The sequence below is a fragment of the Salmo trutta genome, chromosome 22 (genome assembly GCF_901001165.1).
Source record: "Salmo trutta chromosome 22, fSalTru1.1, whole genome shotgun sequence".
NCBI classification, from domain to species: domain Eukaryota; kingdom Metazoa; phylum Chordata; class Actinopteri; order Salmoniformes; family Salmonidae; genus Salmo; species Salmo trutta.
Window position 1 is genome coordinate 51,826,548 of NC_042978.1, and position 17,536 is coordinate 51,844,083.

Sequence of the window (17,536 nt, forward strand, 5' to 3'; positions counted from 1 at the left end):
CTTCCAGAGGCAGTTTGGAATTCGGTAGTGAGTGTTGCAACCGAGGACAGATGATTTTTACACGCTATGTGCTTCACACTCGCCGGTCCCGTTCTGAGAGCTTGTGCGGCCTACCACTTCGCGACTGAGCCGTTATTGCTCCTAGACGTTTCCACTTCACAATAACAGCACTTACAGTTGACCGGGGGGCAGCTCTACTAGGAAAGGTGGCATTCTATGACGGTGCCATGTTGAAAGTCACTGAGCTCTTCAGTACAGGGCCATTCTACTGTCAATGTTTGTCTATGGAGATTGCATGGCTGTGTGCTCGATTTTATACACCAGTCAGCAACGGGTTGCGCTGAAATAGCTGAATCCACTAATTTGAAGGCGTGTCCACATACTGCTGTATAGATAATGTACTTTAAAGTACAGGACAGGTCCAGGTATAACATAATAACCTAGTATAAATGATGAAACACCTCCTGCTGTAGGGTAAACCCACACCTCCTGCTGTAGGGTAAACCCACACCTCCTGCTGTAGGGTAAACCCACACCTCCTGCTGTAGGGTAAACCCACACCTCCTGCTGTAGGGTAAACCCACACCTCCTGCTGTAGGGTAAACCCACACCTCCTGCTGTAGGGTAAACCCACACCTCCTGCTGTAGGGTAAACCCACACCTCCTGCTGTAGGGTAAACCCACACCTCCTGCTGTAGGGTAAACCGACACCTCCTGCTGTAGGGTAAACCGACACCTCCTGCTGTAGGGTAAACCGACACCTCCTGCTGTAGGGTAAACCGACACCTCCTGCTGTAGGGTAAACCGACACCTCCTGCTGTAGGGTAAACAGACACCTCCTGCTGTAGGGTAAACAGACACCTCCTGCTGTAGGGTAAACAGACACCTCCTGCTGTAGGGTAAACAGACACCTCCTGCTGTAGGGTAAACAGACACCTCCTGCTGTAGGGTAAACAGACACCTCCTGCTGTAGGGTAAACAGACACCTCCTGCTGCAGGGTAAACAGACACCTCCTGCTGCAGGGTAAACAGACACCTCCTGCTGCAGGGTAAACAGACACCTCCTGCTGCAGGGTAAACAGACACCTCCTGCTGCAGGGTAAACAGACACCTCCTGCTGCAGGGTAAACAGACACCTCCTGCTGTAGGGTAAACAGACACCTCCTGCTGTAGGGTAAACAGACACCTCCTGCTGCAGGGTAAACAGACACCTCCTGCTGCAGGGTAAACAGACACCTCCTGCTGCAGGGTAAACAGACACCTCCTGCTGCAGGGTAAACAGACACCTCCTGCTGCAGGGTAAACAGACACCTCCTGCTGCAGGGTAAACAGACACCTCCTGCTGCAGGGTAAACAGACACCTCCTGCTGCAGGGTAAATACATTCTAATTAGCTCGTTGCAGTCTTGATAATACAGTCGCATGCTTCTCTTTCTCTCAACAACTGCCGATGGAGATTTATTGCCATGGAACAATAAAAACTCACTGCAATCAAAACAGACCATCAGATCGGTAATACAAAGGACTGTGGGGACACACACAATCACCCACGGACAGGGTCTGAGAGGGAGACCGGCCAGACGGGCGGCAGACCGCGGCATACAGGCCAGACTGGCGGCCAGACCGGCCAGACAGGCGGCAGACCCGTTCAGGGGACGTTCCACTAACACAAACACTTGTGCTGAGAAATGAACTGAAATGTTGGCTATTTTTCGGTTTTAAAACAACTAATTGACCGACATCGGATCAATAATATGAATTCCATTTCCAACAGTTTTTTTTCCTGAGAGCTTAATGAGCACATTGCCTAGTTTCTCTAGAGCAGTGGTTCATCATCCTGGTCCTGGGGACCCCAAGGGTCCCCAAGGGTCGCACATTGTACATTTACATTTACATTTAAGTCATTTAGCAGACGCTCTTATCCAGAGCGACTTACAAATTGTAGTTGTTGCATTCGCACTCCACACCTGATTGAAATCATCAAAGATGATGAGTTGATCATTTGAATCAGCTGTGTAGTTCTTGGGGAAAAAAACTACAATGTGCGCCCTTTGGGTCCTCGGCACCAGGATGAACCACTGCTCTAGAGATACAGTAAAATCAGACCAGCTGAACTGTACGATGGGAGTTGTAGTTTCCAACAGGATAAAACTCTACATATTTTAGCTCAGAAACAGTGGTAATTAAACTACAATGACCATAATCCATTGTGCGCAGGTGTGTTACTTTTACGTCTGCTACCTTAGGTTAGTAGTGTTGGGCAAACACGGAGAGAAGTGAGAAGAATGCACGATTACCAGGTCTATTAATCTGTTGCATCGCGAGGTATCTCTACCTGAAAATACATGCTCTAAGTCGGGGGTTCCTAAACTCGGTCCTGGTTCCCCACTTGGGTGCAAGTTTCGTTTTTTTCTATTCAAATAATCAAAGATTGATGATGAGTTGGTTATTTGAAATCAGCTGTGTTGTGCTCGGGCAAAAAAAACTAAAAAACTAAACATGCCCCCAGGGGGGCCCCCAGGACCGAGTTTGAGAAACACTGATCTAAGTGATTGATAAATTGGTGTTTAGCAGTCATTAAAGTATACCTTATTTACTTTGAAGAACTACTAAAATAGTGATTTTTGTCAGACAGCAGCTCTATAGAGATGAGATGATGACTTGGAATGAAATTTATAAAAGACATGAAATAAAACCAATGTAATATACAACTGGAATATTTTATTAGGAGGTAATAAATGGTCAATAAGTGATTAGTAGTAATGGACAGTCACTAGCATCAAGTGGCTCTTTAATGTTTAATTCTGTGACGTTACAGAATTCCACCCACATAATGCAGTGCATTTTAATTTTTAGACTAGAACCGACCTGAAAACGGACAGAAGTAAGAAATCAGAGGCCATGTGGACAGGAGAACACCTAAGGCCTTATTCACACTTGCAGGCCTTAAATGCTCAAATCCGATCTGGAATATCTCCAAATCAGATGTGTGTTCAGACAACAGTCATTATAGCTGACATGGCTACGCTGGTTGTCATAGTAACAACAGGTGTGTGCACAGTGGTGCAGGCTGATTGGTGGTGCAGGCTGATTGGTGGTGGTGGTACTCGTGCTTCCTATCACTCAGAAGTTATGTCTGTAGAACTCCCCTCACCTGGTTGTCTAGGTCACTAGTTACTAAGGAACTCCCCTCACCTGGTTGTCTAGGTCACTAATTACTAAGGAACTCCCCTCGCCTGGTTGTCTAGGTCACTAGTTACTAAGGAACTCCCCTCACCTGGTTGTCTAGGTCACTAGTTACTAAGGAACTCCCCTCACCTGGTTTTCTAGGTCACTAATTACTAAGGAACTCCCCTCACCTGGTTGTCTAGGTCACTAATTACTAAGGAACTCCCCTCGCCTGGTTGTCTAGGTCACTAGTTACTAAGGAACTCCCCTCACCTGGTTGTCTAGGTCACTAGTTACTAAGGAACTCCCCTCACCTGGTTGTCTAGGTTACTAAGGAACTCCCCTCACCTGGTTGTCTAGGTCACTAGTTACTAAGGAACTCCCATCGCCTGGTTGTCTAGGTCACTAGTTACTAAGGACCTCCCCTCACCTGGTTGTCTAGGTCACTAATTACTAAGGAACTCCCCTCACCTGGTTGTCTAGGTCACTAGTTACTAAGGAACTCCCCTCACCTGGTTGTCTAGGTCACTAGTTACTAAGGAACTCCCCTCACCTGGTTGTCTAGGTCACTAGTTACTAAGGAACTCCCCTCACCTGGTTGTCTAGGTCACTAATTACTAAGGAACTCCCCTCACCTGGTTGTCTAGGTCACTAATTACTAAGGAACTCCCCTCACCTGGTTGTCTAGGTCACTAGTTACTAAGGAACTCCCCTCACCTGGTTGTCTAGGTCACTAATTACTAAGGAACTCCCCTCACCTGGTTGTCTAGGTCACTAGTTACTAAGGAACTCCCCTCACCTGGTTGTCTAGGTCACTAGTTACTAAGGAACTCCCCTCACCTGGTTGTCTAGGTCACTAATTACTAAGGAACTCCCCTCACCTGGTTGTCTAGGTCACTAGTTACTAAGGAACTCCCCTCACCTGGTTGTCTAGGTCACTAGTTACTAAGAAACTCCCCTCACCTGGTTGTCTAGGTCACTAGTTACTAAGGAACTCCCCTCACCTGGTTGTCTAGGTCACTAGTTACTAAGGAACTCCCCTCACCTGGTTGTCTAGGTCACTAAGGAACTCCCCTCACCTGGTTGTCTAGGTCACTAGTTACTAAGGAACTCCCCTCACCTGGTTGTCTAGGTCACTAGTTACTAAGGAACTCCCCTCGCCTGGTTGTCTAGGTCACTAGTTACTAAGGAACTCCCCTCGCCTGGTTGTCTAGGTCACTAGTTACTAAGGAACTCCCCTCACCTGGTTGTCTAGGTCACTAGTTACTAAGGAACTCCCCTCACCTGGTTGTCTAGGTCACTAGTTACTAAGGAACTCCCCTCGCCTGGTTGTCTAGGTCACTAGTTACTAAGGAACTCCCCTCGCCTGGTTGTCTAGGTCACTAGTTACTAAGGAACTCCCCTCACCTGGTTGTCTAGGTCACTAGTTACTAAGGAACTCCCCTCACCTGGTTGTCTAGGTCACTAGTTACTAAGGAACTCCCCTCACCTGGTTGTCTAGGTCACTAGTTACTAAGGAACTCCCCTCACCTGGTTGTCTAGGTCACTAGTTACTAAGGAACTCCCCTCACCTGGTTGTCTAGGTCACTAGTTACTAAGGAACTCCCCTCACCTGGTTGTCTAGGTCACTAGTTACTAAGGAACTCCCCTCACCTGGTTGTCTAGGTCTTTATTATTACTTTTACTCAACTTTGACAATTGGGTACTTTTTCCACCACTGCAATACCAGCACCCAAAATACCGGCACCCAAAATAACGGCACCCAAAATACCGGCACCCACAGCTGTATGGCTTAAGTCCAGAACCACAGAGCAGCTGCATTGTCTACGCTCATTCCATTTGTGGTACAAAATGTCCTAATGTTGTGACTCCAACTGCATGTAGAAGAGAAAGAGGGTGGGGTTAGGGTAAGGTGACCAATTAAAGGAGAAGAGGGTGGGGTTAGGGTAAGGGAACCTATCAAAGGAGAAGAGGGTGGGGTTAAGGTTAGGGAACCTATCAAAGGAGAAGAGGGTGGGGTTAGGGTACCTATTAAAGGAGAAGAGGGTGGGGTTAGGGTACCTATTAAAGGAGAAGAGGGTGGGGTTAGGGTAAGGGGACCAATTAAAGGAGAAGAGGGTGGGGTTAGGGTAAGGGAACCTATCAAAGGAGAAGAGGGTGGGGTTAGGGGACCTATCAAAGGAGAAGAGGGTGGGGTTAGGGTAAGGGGACCAATCAAAGGAGAAGAGGGTGGGGTTAGGGTAAGGGAACCTATCAAAGGAGAAGAGGGTGGGGTTAAGGTTAGGGGACCTATCAAAGGAGAAGAGGGTGGGGTTAGGGTACCTATTAAAGGAGAAGAGGGTGGGGTTAGGGTACCTATTAAAGGAGAAGAGGGTGGGGTTAGGGTAAGGGAACCTATTAAAGGAGAAGAGGGTGGGGTTAAGGTTAGGGAACCTATTAAAGGAGAAGAGGGTGGGGTTAGGGAACCTATTAAAGGAGAAGAGGGTGGGGTTAGGGAACCTATTAAAGGAGAAGAGGGTGGGGTTAAGGTTAGGGGACCTATCAAAGGAGAAGAGGGTGGGGTTAGGGTAAGGGGACCTATCAAAGGAGAAGAGGGTGGGGTTAGGGTAAGGGGACCTATCAAAGGAGAAGAGGGTGGGGTTAGGGAACCTATTAAAGGAGAAGAGGGTGGGGTTAGGGTAACGGGACCTATTAAAGGAGAAGAGGGTGGGGTTAGGGTAAGGGAACCTATCAAAGGAGAAGAGGGTGGGGTTAGGGAACCTATTAAAGGAGAAGAGGGTGGGGTTAAGGTTAGGGGACCTATCAAAGGAGAAGAGGGTGGGGTTAGGGTAAGGGGACCAATCAAAGGAGAAGAGGGTGGGGTTAGGGTAAGGGGACCAATTAAAGGAGAAGAGGGTGGGGTTAGGGTACCTATTAAAGGAGAAGAGGGTGGGGTTAGGGTAAGGGGACCTATCAAAGGAGAAGAGGGTGGGGTTAGGGAACCTATTAAAGGAGAAGAGGGTGGGGTGTTTTCTGCCCCTCCCAAAAGATAGAATTTGTAGATAACTGGCCCTCTTTCTGGGATTCACCCACAAACAGGACCAAGCCTGGCCTGCTGAGGAGTGACGGACTCCATCCTAGCTGGAGGGGTGCTCTCATCTTATCTACGAACATAGACAGGGCTCTAACTCCTCTAGCTCCACAATGAAATAGGGTGCAGGCCAGGCAACAGGCTGTTAGCCAGCCTGCCAGCTTAGTGGAGTCTGCCACTAGCACAGTTAGCGTAGTCAGCTCAGCTTTCCCCATTGAGACCGTGTCTGTGCCTCGATCTTGGTTGGGCAAAATTAAAAATGGCGGTGTTCGCTTCAGTAATCTTACTAGTATAAAGACCTCCTCCATTCCTGCCATTATTGAAAGAGATTGTGATACTTCACATCTCAAAATTGGGTTACTTAATGTTAGATCCCTCACTTCCAAGGCAGTTATAGTCAATGAACTAATCACTGATCATAATCTTGATGTGATTGGCCTGACTGAAACATGGCTTAAGCCTGATGAATTTACTGTGTTAAATGAGGCCTCACCCCCTGGTTACACTAGTGACCAAACCCCCCGTGCATCCGGCAAGGGCGGAGGTGTTGCTAACATTTACGATAGCAAATTTCAATTTACAAAAAAAAAAACAATGCCGTTTTCGTCTTTTGAGCTTCTAGTCATGAAATCTATGCAGCCTACTCAATCACTTTTTATAGCTACTGTTTACAGGCCTCCTGGGCCATATGCAGTGTTCCTTACTGAGTTCCCTGAATTCCTATCGGATCTTGTAGTCATAGCAGATAATATTCTAATTTTTGGTGACTTTAACATTCACATGGAAAAGTCCACAGACCCACTCCAAAAGGCTTTCGGAGCCATCATCGACTCAGTGGGTTTTGTCCAACATGTTTCTGGACCTACTCACTGCCACAGTCATACTCTGGACCTAGTTTTGTCCCATGGAATAAATGTTGTGGATCTTAATGTTTTTCCTCATAATCCTGGATTATCGGACCACCATTTTATTGCGTTTACAATTGCAACAAATAATCTGCTCAGACCCCAACCAAGGAAGATTAAAAGTCGTGCTATAAATTCTCAGACAACCCAAAGATTCCTTGATGCCCTTCCAGACTCCCTCTGCCTACCCAAGGACGTCAGAGGACAAGAATCAGTTAACCACCTAACCGAGGAACTCAATTCAACCTTGCGCAATACCCTAGATGCAGTTGCACCCCTAAAAATTAAAAACATCTGTCATAAGAAACTAGCTCCCTGGTATACAGAAAATACACGAGCTCTGAAGCAAGCTTCCAGAAAATTGGAACGGAAATGGCGCCACACTAAACTGGAAGTCTTCCGACTAGCTTGGAAAGACAGTACCGTGCAGTATCGAAGAGCCCTCACTGCTGCACGATCATCCTATTTTTCCAACTTAATTGAGGAAAATAAGAACAATCCGAAATTTCTTTTTGACACTGTCGCAAAGCTAACTAAAAAGCAGCATTCGCAAATGGAGGATGGCTTTCACTTCAGCAGTAATAAATTTATGAACTTTTTTGAGGAAAAGATCTTGATCATTAGAAAGCAAATTACGGACTCCTCTTTAAATCTGGGTATTCCTCCAGGGCTTCATTGTCCAGAGTCTGCACAACTCTGCCAGGACCTTGGCTCAAGGGAGATACTAAAGTGTTTTAGTACTATATCTCTTGACACAATGATGAAAATAATCATGGCCTCCAAACCCTCAAGCTGCATACTGGACCCTATTCCAACTAAACTACTGAAAGAGCTGCTTCCTGTGCTTGGCCCTCCTATGTTGAACATAATAAACGGCTCTCTATCCACCGGATGTGTACCAAGCTCACTAAAAGTGGCAGTAATAAAGCCTCTCTTGAAAAAGCCGAATCTTGACCCAGAAATTATAAAAAACTATCGGCCTATATCGAATCTTCCATTCCTCTCAAAAATTTTAGAAAAAGTTGTTGCGCAGCAACTCACTGCCTTCCTGAAGACAAACAATGTATACGAAACGCTTCAGTCTGGTTTTAGACCCCATCATAGCACTGAGACTGCACTTGTGAAGGTGGTAAATGACCTTTTAATGACGTCAGACCGAGGCTCTGCATCTGTCCTCGTGCTCCTAGATCTTAGTGCCGCTTTTGATACCATCGATCACCACATTCTTTTGGAGAGATTGGAAACCCAAATTGGTCTACATGGACAAGTTCTGGCCTGGTTTAGATCTTATCTGTCGGAAAGATATCAGTTTGTCTCTGTGAATGGTTCGTCCTCTGACAAATCAATTGTAAATTTCGGTGTTCCTCAAGGTTCCGTTCTAGGACCACTATTGTTTTCACTATATATTTTACCTCTTGGGGATGTCATTCGAAAACATAATGTTAAATTTCACTGCTATGCGGACGACACACAGCTGTACATTTCAATGAAACATGGTGAAGCCCCAAAATTGCTCTCGCTAGAAGCCTGTGTTTCAGACATAAGGAAGTGGATGGCTGCAAATTTTCTACTTTTAAACTCGGACAAAACAGAGATGCTTGTCCTAGGTCCCAAGAAACAAAGAGATCTTCTGTTGAATCTGACAATTAATCTGGATGGTTGTACAGTCGTCTCAAATAAAACTGTGAAGGACCTCGGCGTTACTCTGGACCCTGATCTCTCTTTTGAAGAACATATCAAGACTGCTTCAAGGACAGCTTTTTTCCATCTACGTAACATTGCAAAAATCAGAAACTTTCTGTCCAAAAATGACGCAGAAAAATTAATCCATGCTTTTGTTACTTCTAGGCTCGACTACTGCAATGCTCTACTTTCCGGCTACCCGGATAAAGCACTAAACAAACTTCAGTTAGTGCTAAATACGGCTGCTAGAATCCTGACTAGAACCAAAAAATTTGATCATATTACTCCAGTGCTAGCTTCCCTACACTGGCTTCCTGTTAAGGCAAGGGCTGATTTCAAGGTTTTACTGCTAACCTACAAAGCATTACATGGGCTTGCTCCTACCTATCTTTCCGATTTGGTCCTGCCGTACATACCTACACGTACGCTACGGTCACAAGACGCAGGCCTCCTAATTGTCCCTAGAATTTCTAAGCAAACGGCTGGAGGTAGGGCTTTCTCCTATAGAGCTCCATTTTTATGGAATGGTCTGCCTACCCATGTGAGAGACGCAGACTCAGTCTCAACCTTTAAGTCTTTACTGAAGACTTATCTCTTCAGTAGGTCCTATGATTAAGTATAGTCTGGCCCAGGAGTGTGAAGGTGAACGGAAAGGCTGGAGCAACGAACCGCCCTTGCTGTCTCTGCCTTGTCGGTTCCCCTCTTCCCACTGGGATTCTCTGCCTCTAACCCTTTTACAGGGGCTGAGTCACTGACTTACTGGTGTTCTTCCATGCCGTCCATGGGAGGGGTGCGTCACTTGAGTAGGTTGAGCCACTGACGTGGTCTTCCTGTCTGGGTTGGCGCCCCCCCCTTGGGTTGTGCCGTGGCGGACATCTTTGTGGGCTATACTCGGCCTTGTCTTCGGACGGTAAGTTGGTGGTTGTAGATATCCCTCTAGTGGTGTGGGGGGCTGTGCTTTGGCAAAGTGGGTGGGGTTATATCCTGCCTGTTTGGCCCTGTCCGGGGGTATCATCGGATGGGGCCACAGTGTCTTCTGATCCCTCCTGTCTCAGCCTCCAGTATTTATGCTGCAGTAGTTTATGTGTCGGGGGGCTAGGGTCAGTCTGTTACATCTGGAGTATTCTCTTGTCTTATCCGGTGTCCTGTGTGAATGTAAATATGCTCTCTCTAATTCTCTCTTTCTTTCTTTCTTTCTTTCTCTCGGAGGACCTGAGCCCTAGGACTACCTGGCATGATGACTCCTTGCTGTCCCCAGTCCACCTGGCCATGCTGCTGCTCCAGTTTCAACTGTTCTGCCTGCGGCTACGGAACCCTGACCTGTTCACCGGACGTGCTTGTTGCACCCTCGACAATTACTATGATTATTATTATTTGACCATGCTGGTCATTTACGAACATTTTAACATCTTGACTATGTTCTGTTATAATATCCACCCGGCACAGCCAGAAGAGGACTGGCCACCCCTCATAGCCTGGTTCCTCTCTAGGTTTCTTCCTAGGTTTTTGGCCTTTTTCAGGAGTTTTTCCTAGGGAGTTTTTCCCAGCCACCGTGCTTCTTTCACATGCATTGCTTGCTGTTTGGGGTTTTAGGCTGGGTTTCTGTACAGCACTTTGAGATTTCAGCTGATGTACGAAGGGCTATATAAATAAATTTGATTTGATTTGATTTGGTTAGGGTAAGGGAACCTATTAAAGGAGAAGAGGGTGGGGTTAGGGAACCTATCAAAGGAGAAGAGGGTGGGGTTAGGGTACCTATTAAAGGAGAAGAGGGTGGGGTTAGGGGACCTATTAAAGGAGAAGAGGGTGGGGTTAGGGTACCTATTAAAGGAGAAGAGGGTGGGGTTAGGGTAAGGGGACCTATTAAAGGAGAAGAGGGTGGGGTTAGGGTAAGGGAACCTATTAAAGGAGAAGAGGGTGGGGTTAGGGTAAGGGGACCTATTAAAGGAGAAGAGGGTGGGGTTAGGGTAAGGGAACCTATTAAAGGAGAAGAGGGTGGGGTTAGGGAACCTATTAAAGGAGAAGAGGGTGGGGTTAGGGAACCTATTAAAGGAGAAGAGGGTGGGGTTAGGGTACCTATTAAAGGAGAAGAGGGTGGGGTTAGGGTACCTATTAAAGGAGAAGAGGGTGGGGTTAGGGTAAGGGTACCTATTAAAGGAGAAGAGGGTGGGGTTAGGGTAAGGGGACCTATTAAAGGAGAAGAGGGTGGGGTTAGGGTAAGGGAACCTATTAAAGGAGAAGAGGGTGGGGTTAGGGTAAGGGGACCTATTAAAGGAGAAGAGGGTGGGGTTAGGGTAAGGGAACCTATTAAAGGAGAAGAGGGTGGGGTTAGGGTAAGGGGACCTATTAAAGGAGAAGAGGGTGGGGTTAGGGAACCTATTAAAGGAGAAGAGGGTGGGGTTAGGGAACCTATTAAAGGAGAAGAGGGTGGGGTTAGGGTACCTATTAAAGGAGAAGAGGGTGGGGTTAGGGTACCTATTAAAGGAGAAGAGGGTGGGGTTAGGGTACCTATTAAAGGAGAAGAGGGTGGGGTTAGGGTAAGGGGACCTATTAAAGGAGAAGAGGGTGGGGTTAGGGAACCTATTAAAGGAGAAGAGGGTGGGGTAAGGGTACCTATTAAAGGAAAATTCTACCTCAAAACTATTTTGTGTATTTGATTCTTTAGTCCATTGTTGATACAGTCATGATGCAAAACGCAACATCATATGATGGAAAACACAATCCTACCGACTGTATGTCTGCATGGTGAAAGCGGACTGCTGAAAAGCAAAGCCGACTGCTGAAAAGCAAAGCCGACTGCTGAAAAGCAAAGCCGACTGCTGAAAAGCAAAGCCGACTGCTGAAAAGCAAAGCCGACTGCTGAAAAGCAAAGAGGACTGCTGAATATATATTCCAACAGTTAATTACATTATTTAGCCATATCATGTATCCCTAATAGACTACAACTACATTATTTAGCCATGGGGTCGGTCAAAACACGTGAGCTGTGAGTGGCTGGGGTCAAAACACGTGAGCTGTGAGCGGCTGGGGTCAAAACACGTGAGCTGTGAGCGGCTGGGGTCAAAACACGTGAGCTGTGAGCGGCTGGGGTCAAAACACGTGAGCTGTGAGCGGCTGGGGTCAAAACACGTGAGCTGTGAGCGGCTGGGGTCAAAACACGTGAGCTGTGAGCGGCTGGGGTCAAAACACGTAAGCTGTGAGAGGATGGGGTCAAAACGCGTGAGCTGTGAGCGGCTGGGGTCAAAACGCGTGAGCTGTGAGAGGCTGGGGTCAAAACACGTGAGCTGTGAGCGGCTGGGGTCAAAACACGTGAGCTGTGAGAGGCTGGGGTCAAAACACGTGAGCTGTGAGAGGTTGAGATCTGTTATAATGTTGTGGTCCACCAAGTTATGTTGCTTCTGTGTGACTGGACATGTAGTAGGACTGGTAAGAAATAGTCATTAATTCCCATGTAGTCATATCATATATCATATAAGCATCATATCATGCTTATAGCAACACATCTCTTGATTACTTATCTGAGAAGGTACAACAAAAATCTACCTGGCTGAACCTGCTGTTCTGATTGGATAGAGTGAAGCTGCATTTCTCTGTCCACATGTTTTCGTTCTGATCATTTAGATTGCTGCTGCCTGCTACTATGATAAATCAAAATGGTGAGGAACGTTTGTTAATAAAGCTATCAATTGTGTATAATATCTAACAAGCGGGGCAAGAGTAGAGAAGATATGAAACGCTAAATACACATTCTGACTGAGTGACAGCAAACTTGGCTGTCTGCTGCAATTTGACCTCAGAGCCCGCCCCCCCCAGAGCCCGCCCCCCCAGAGCCCGCCCCCCCCAGAGCCCGCCCCCCCAGAGCCCCCCCCAGAGCCCGCCCCCCCAGAGCCCCCCCCAGAGCCCGCCCCCCCAGAGCCCCCCCCAGAGCCCGCCCCCCCCAGAGCCCCCCCCAGAGCCCGCCCCCCCCAGAGCCCCCCCCAGAGCCCGCCCCCCCCAGAGCCCGCCCCCCCAGAGCCCCCCCCAGAGCCCGCCCCCCCAGAGCCCCCCCCAGAGCCCGCCCCCCCCAGAGCCCGCCCCCCCAGAGCGCTAATAGGAAGCTGTTTTGCAGTGACTATTCAGCCAAAATCTATATAAAACACTTCCTTTTTTTTTTTTTTTTTTTTTTACAAGTCTCAATTTACAGATCAGATTACGAGGATGGCCATGTCAGCACACCCCTAGCAGGAAGTTACACATAACTGAATAATAAGACGTCTGATTGGCTTAGAATAAAAACCGGTATGGATACAACAACCACATTTACTGGTTGAAAATACTCAATCCAAAAGATGGAAGTTGGCTTGATAGGTATACAGTCTGCCAGAGCAGGGAAAAACAGTCTGCCAGAGCAGGGAAATACAGTCTGCCAGAGCAGGGAAATACAGTCTGCCAGAGCAGAGAAATACAGTCTGCCAGAGCTGGGAAAAACAGTCTGCCAGAGCTGGGAAAAACAGTCTGCCAGAGCTGGGAAAAACAGTCTGCCAGAGCAGGGAAATACAGTCTGCCAGAGCAGAGAAATACAGTCTGCCAGAGCTGGGAAATACAGTCTGCCAGAGCAGGGAAATACAGTCTGCCAGAGCAGGGAAATACAGTCTGCCAGAGCAGGGAAATACAGTCTGCCAGAGCAGAGAAATACAGTCTGCCAGAGCTGGGAAAAACAGTCTGCCAGAGCTGGGAAAAACAGTCTGCCAGAGCTGGGAAAAACAGTCTGCCAGAGCAGGGAAATACAGTCTGCCAGAGCAGAGAAATACAGTCTGCCAGAGCTGGGAAATACAGTCTGCCAGAGCAGGGAAATACAGTCTTCTAGAGCTGGAAAATACAGTCTGCCAGAGCAGGGAAATACAGTCTGCCAGAGCAGGGAAATACAGTCTGCCAGAGCAGGGAAATACAGTCTGCCAGAGCAGAGAACTACAGTCTGCCAGAGCAGGGAAATACAGTCTGCCAGAGCAGGGAAATAGTCTGCCAGAGCAGGGAAATACAGTCTGCCAGAGCAGGGAAATACAGTCTGCCAGAGCAGGGAAATACAGTCTGCCAGAGCAGGGAAATACAGTCTGGAATACAGTCTGCCAGAGCAGGGAAATACAGTCTGCCAGAGCAGGGAAATACAGTCTGCCAGAGCTGGAAAATACAGTCTGCCAGAGCAGGGAAATACAGTCTGCCAGAGCAGGGAAATACAGTCTGCCAGAGCAGGGAAATACAGTCTGCCAGAGCTGGAAAATACAGTCTGCCAGAGCAGGGAAATACAGTCTGCCAGAGCAGGGAAATACAGTCTGCCAGAGCAGGGAAATACAGTCTGCCAGAGCAGGGAAATACAGTCTGCCAGAGCAGAGAAACAGTCTGCCAGAGTTGTGAAGTAACTGCAGGGAACTATACATGGTATTGTATGCTTACGTTTCTACAATGACTTAACAGATTCACTGTGCAGAAATCGCTCTGCCGTTTCCTGGTTTATAAAACTCTAATAGTTGGCCTAATTTCAGTTCATGTGACAAAACAAGCGAGTCTAGTGTAGAGAATGACTGTACCATCTCAATCACTGTGATATTTATTTTACATAACCAAAAATATTGTATTTTCAGCTGTTTGAAGCTGGTGTACAAAACCCTACGTAAAAGACACAAAAACAGAAAAAAACAGCAAAGCCAGTAGTTAAATAAGATGGGTATACTTTCACTATAGAAAAGCAGGAAGCCTCAGTGACTTTTGGTTCAGTGTACAGTTCCTCTTCAAGCTGCAAAGTCTCCAGTCGTCTTCTCCTTCCCTTATAAAAAAGAGGGTTAAATGCCTTGTCCCAGGATTAGGTCTGGGCCTGGGGGGGTCTGGGGGGGGGGGGTCTGGGCCCTAGGGGGGGGAGGGTCTGGGCCCTGGGGAGGGTCTGGGCCCTGGGGAGGGGTCTGGGCCCTGGGGAGGGGTCTGGGCCCTAGGGGGGGGTCTGGGCCCTAGGGGGGGGTCTGGCTCTGGGCCCTGGGGGGGGTCTGGGCCCTGGGAGGTCTGGGCAGCAGCAGAGAACAGAGACAAGTAGGGCCTAACCACAGCTAACGAAGACAAGACTCAGAAGGTGTTCCTCATATCTGTAGTGTTTGGTCTCGGCTGTACTGTAGGGGATTACATCTCTACCTACCCTTCTCACCAGGTGACCAATGGCGTGTACATCAGCCCCTGAAGTACAGGTGTTCTGTCCCAGCCATAATACCTGGGGTGCGTTCAATTCACTCAAACGTTTGCTACGCTGTGGAACGGTTTGTAACTGAATGGCACATTCTCCCCCCCCCCCCCAAAAAAAACATTTTTGTACGTTCTTGAACAGAAAGATACGTTTACTCCATTTGGTGGGTGTGGCTTGAAGCAAATTAAAAAGGTTAACGGTACATTATTAACCCATAATCCGTTTCTTTCCCCACTGGTCATTCAGTACAACACCGTTTCAATTCAACTGAAGGTAAAACATGTAGGTGAACGAAGCCCAGTAGTCCAGTTCTGGTTAACCATGTCTCACTCACACAGACTCTTGTCCGGATGAAGCTTTGCGTGGTAGAAACTCAGTTCAAGTCAAGTGTTGTTTCGTGGCCCTGTTGCCATGTCTAGATCAGCAGCCAGAGATGTAGCCAATGACACCTCCAACAGTAGCTGTGCAGATGCAACAAGTTGTCACGTTAGAAATATACAAAGAGGTGTGAAATCACATTATAAACTTCAGCTTCCAAGGAAACCAGTTCGCTCGAAGCCTCACTTTGCCACAAGGTGGTAGAAACCCCGTAGCGATCAAATGATGTCCCCAATCACAAACCAGACTTGTAATATCAACATCCAGCTATACCAGGGTACAGCTGTCACCCTCCTCCCCTAGCTACAGTTTCTCTCTTTCACTTCTCCTAAACTTCAACAGCAAACTCTCACTTCTCCTAAACATGAGCAGCGAACTCCCTCTCCCCTGCCCCCTATCCCCTGCCCCCTATCCCCTCCCCCCTCTCCCCTGCCCTGCCCCCTATCCCCTGCCCCCTATCCCCTATCCCCTGCCCCCTATCCCCTATCCCCTGCCCCCTATCCCCTATCCCCTGCCCCCTATCCCCTGCCCCCTCTCTCAACTGTGCTTCAGCGGATCACACAAGGAAGGAAGACGCTGAGCAAATACAAACACACAGAGTTCCTTGGGCCTATACTAGACTGGATCTGAGCCTATACCGGACCGGGTCTGAGCCTACACCGGACCGGATCTGAGCCTACACCGGACCGGGTCTGAGCCTACACCGGACCGGGTCTGAGCCTACACCGGACCGGGTCTGAGCCTACACCAGACCGGGTCTGAGCCTACACCAGACCGGGTCTGAGCCTACACCAGACCGGATCTGAGCCTACACCAGACTGGATCTGAGCCTACACCAGACTGGATCTGAGCCTACACCAGACTGGATCTGAGCCTACACCAGACTGGATCTGAGCCTACACCAGACTGGATCTGAGCCTACACCAGACTGGATCTGAGCCTACACCAGACTGGATCTAAGCCTTAAGAGAAACTTGTCTTGATCTAAATTGCAGAGTTGGGTTAGTGGTGGCAGAATGGCTACAGAATAGTGGCTGTATTACTAAGCAAAGATTCAGCCAACCAGTGAATGGTTACCATTGTGGTTTTGCAGAAACCTGGGCCATGCCCACACCCAACAGATATGATGTAAATCCATAGAAACCACATTTACAAATCAACACGTCAATATAAAAAGTCACTGCAGAGATCTGGCTCATATGCACTGACACCAAATACAATTTAAACCTTGATTTATTTATTTATTGCAGAGCAAATGGATATGACTTCAGTTCAGAAAGATTGATGAAATGTGGACTCTGAAAATGTCCGTTGATAACAACCCAAAAGCAGTGACCTACATGTAGTAATTATACATTTTGCAGGTGGTAGCTGAACTACACTGAACACAAATAGAAAACGCAACATGTAAAGTGTTGGTCACATGTTTCATGAGCAGAAATAACAAAAGATCCCAGAAAACGTTTCCACACTTATAAAAACGTCCCACCCATGGCTACGACCCTGCGACCCTGTCCAGTCAAATGAAATCTATAGATAAGAGCCTTGTGAATATGTATTTCAATTGACTGATTTTCCTTCCATGAACTGTAACTCAGTAAAAATCGTTCAAAGTTGTGTTTATACTTTTGTTTAGTATTGTTTGGATTCGAATTTTTTTTGGAACATTGAGATATTTAAAAGACATGATAGATCAGACGCATATTATATTAAAAGGAGTGAGATGTGTAGAAAGACAGAGTGGCTGTGGAATGTTCTGGATGGATGGGAGGAGATCAAAGGATTGCTACAGGGACATCTGTGGATTAGGGGAAGGAGGGGTTGAGGACAGGAAGTGAGGTCACATCCCCTGAAGGGAGTAATCAAGGTTTGCTACCATCTTCCTGTGAAACCATAAGATGTAAGGATTGGAGGAGGAGGAGGAGCAACGACCCACGATGTCGATGTCTCTACCTGGCCGGTTCCCCTCTCTCCACTGGGGATTCTCTGACCCGGTCTTCCTGTCTGGGTCGATGTCTCTACCTGGCCCGGTTCCCCTCTCTCCAATGGGATTCTCTGACCCGGTCTTCCTGTCTGGGTCTTCCTGTCTGGGTCTTCCTGTCTGGGTCGATGTCTCTACCTGGCCGGT

The 17,536-nt window shown here is 47.7% G+C and overlaps 1 protein-coding gene across 1 annotated transcript in view; it reads right to left on the reverse strand.

Moving 5' to 3' along the window:
* The window catches only part of LOC115157918 (cytoplasmic FMR1-interacting protein 1 homolog), a 33,486-nt gene that overhangs the window by 12,169 nt on the left and 3,781 nt on the right, over positions 1-17,536 (reverse strand). The gene's annotated exons all lie outside the window — the stretch shown is intronic.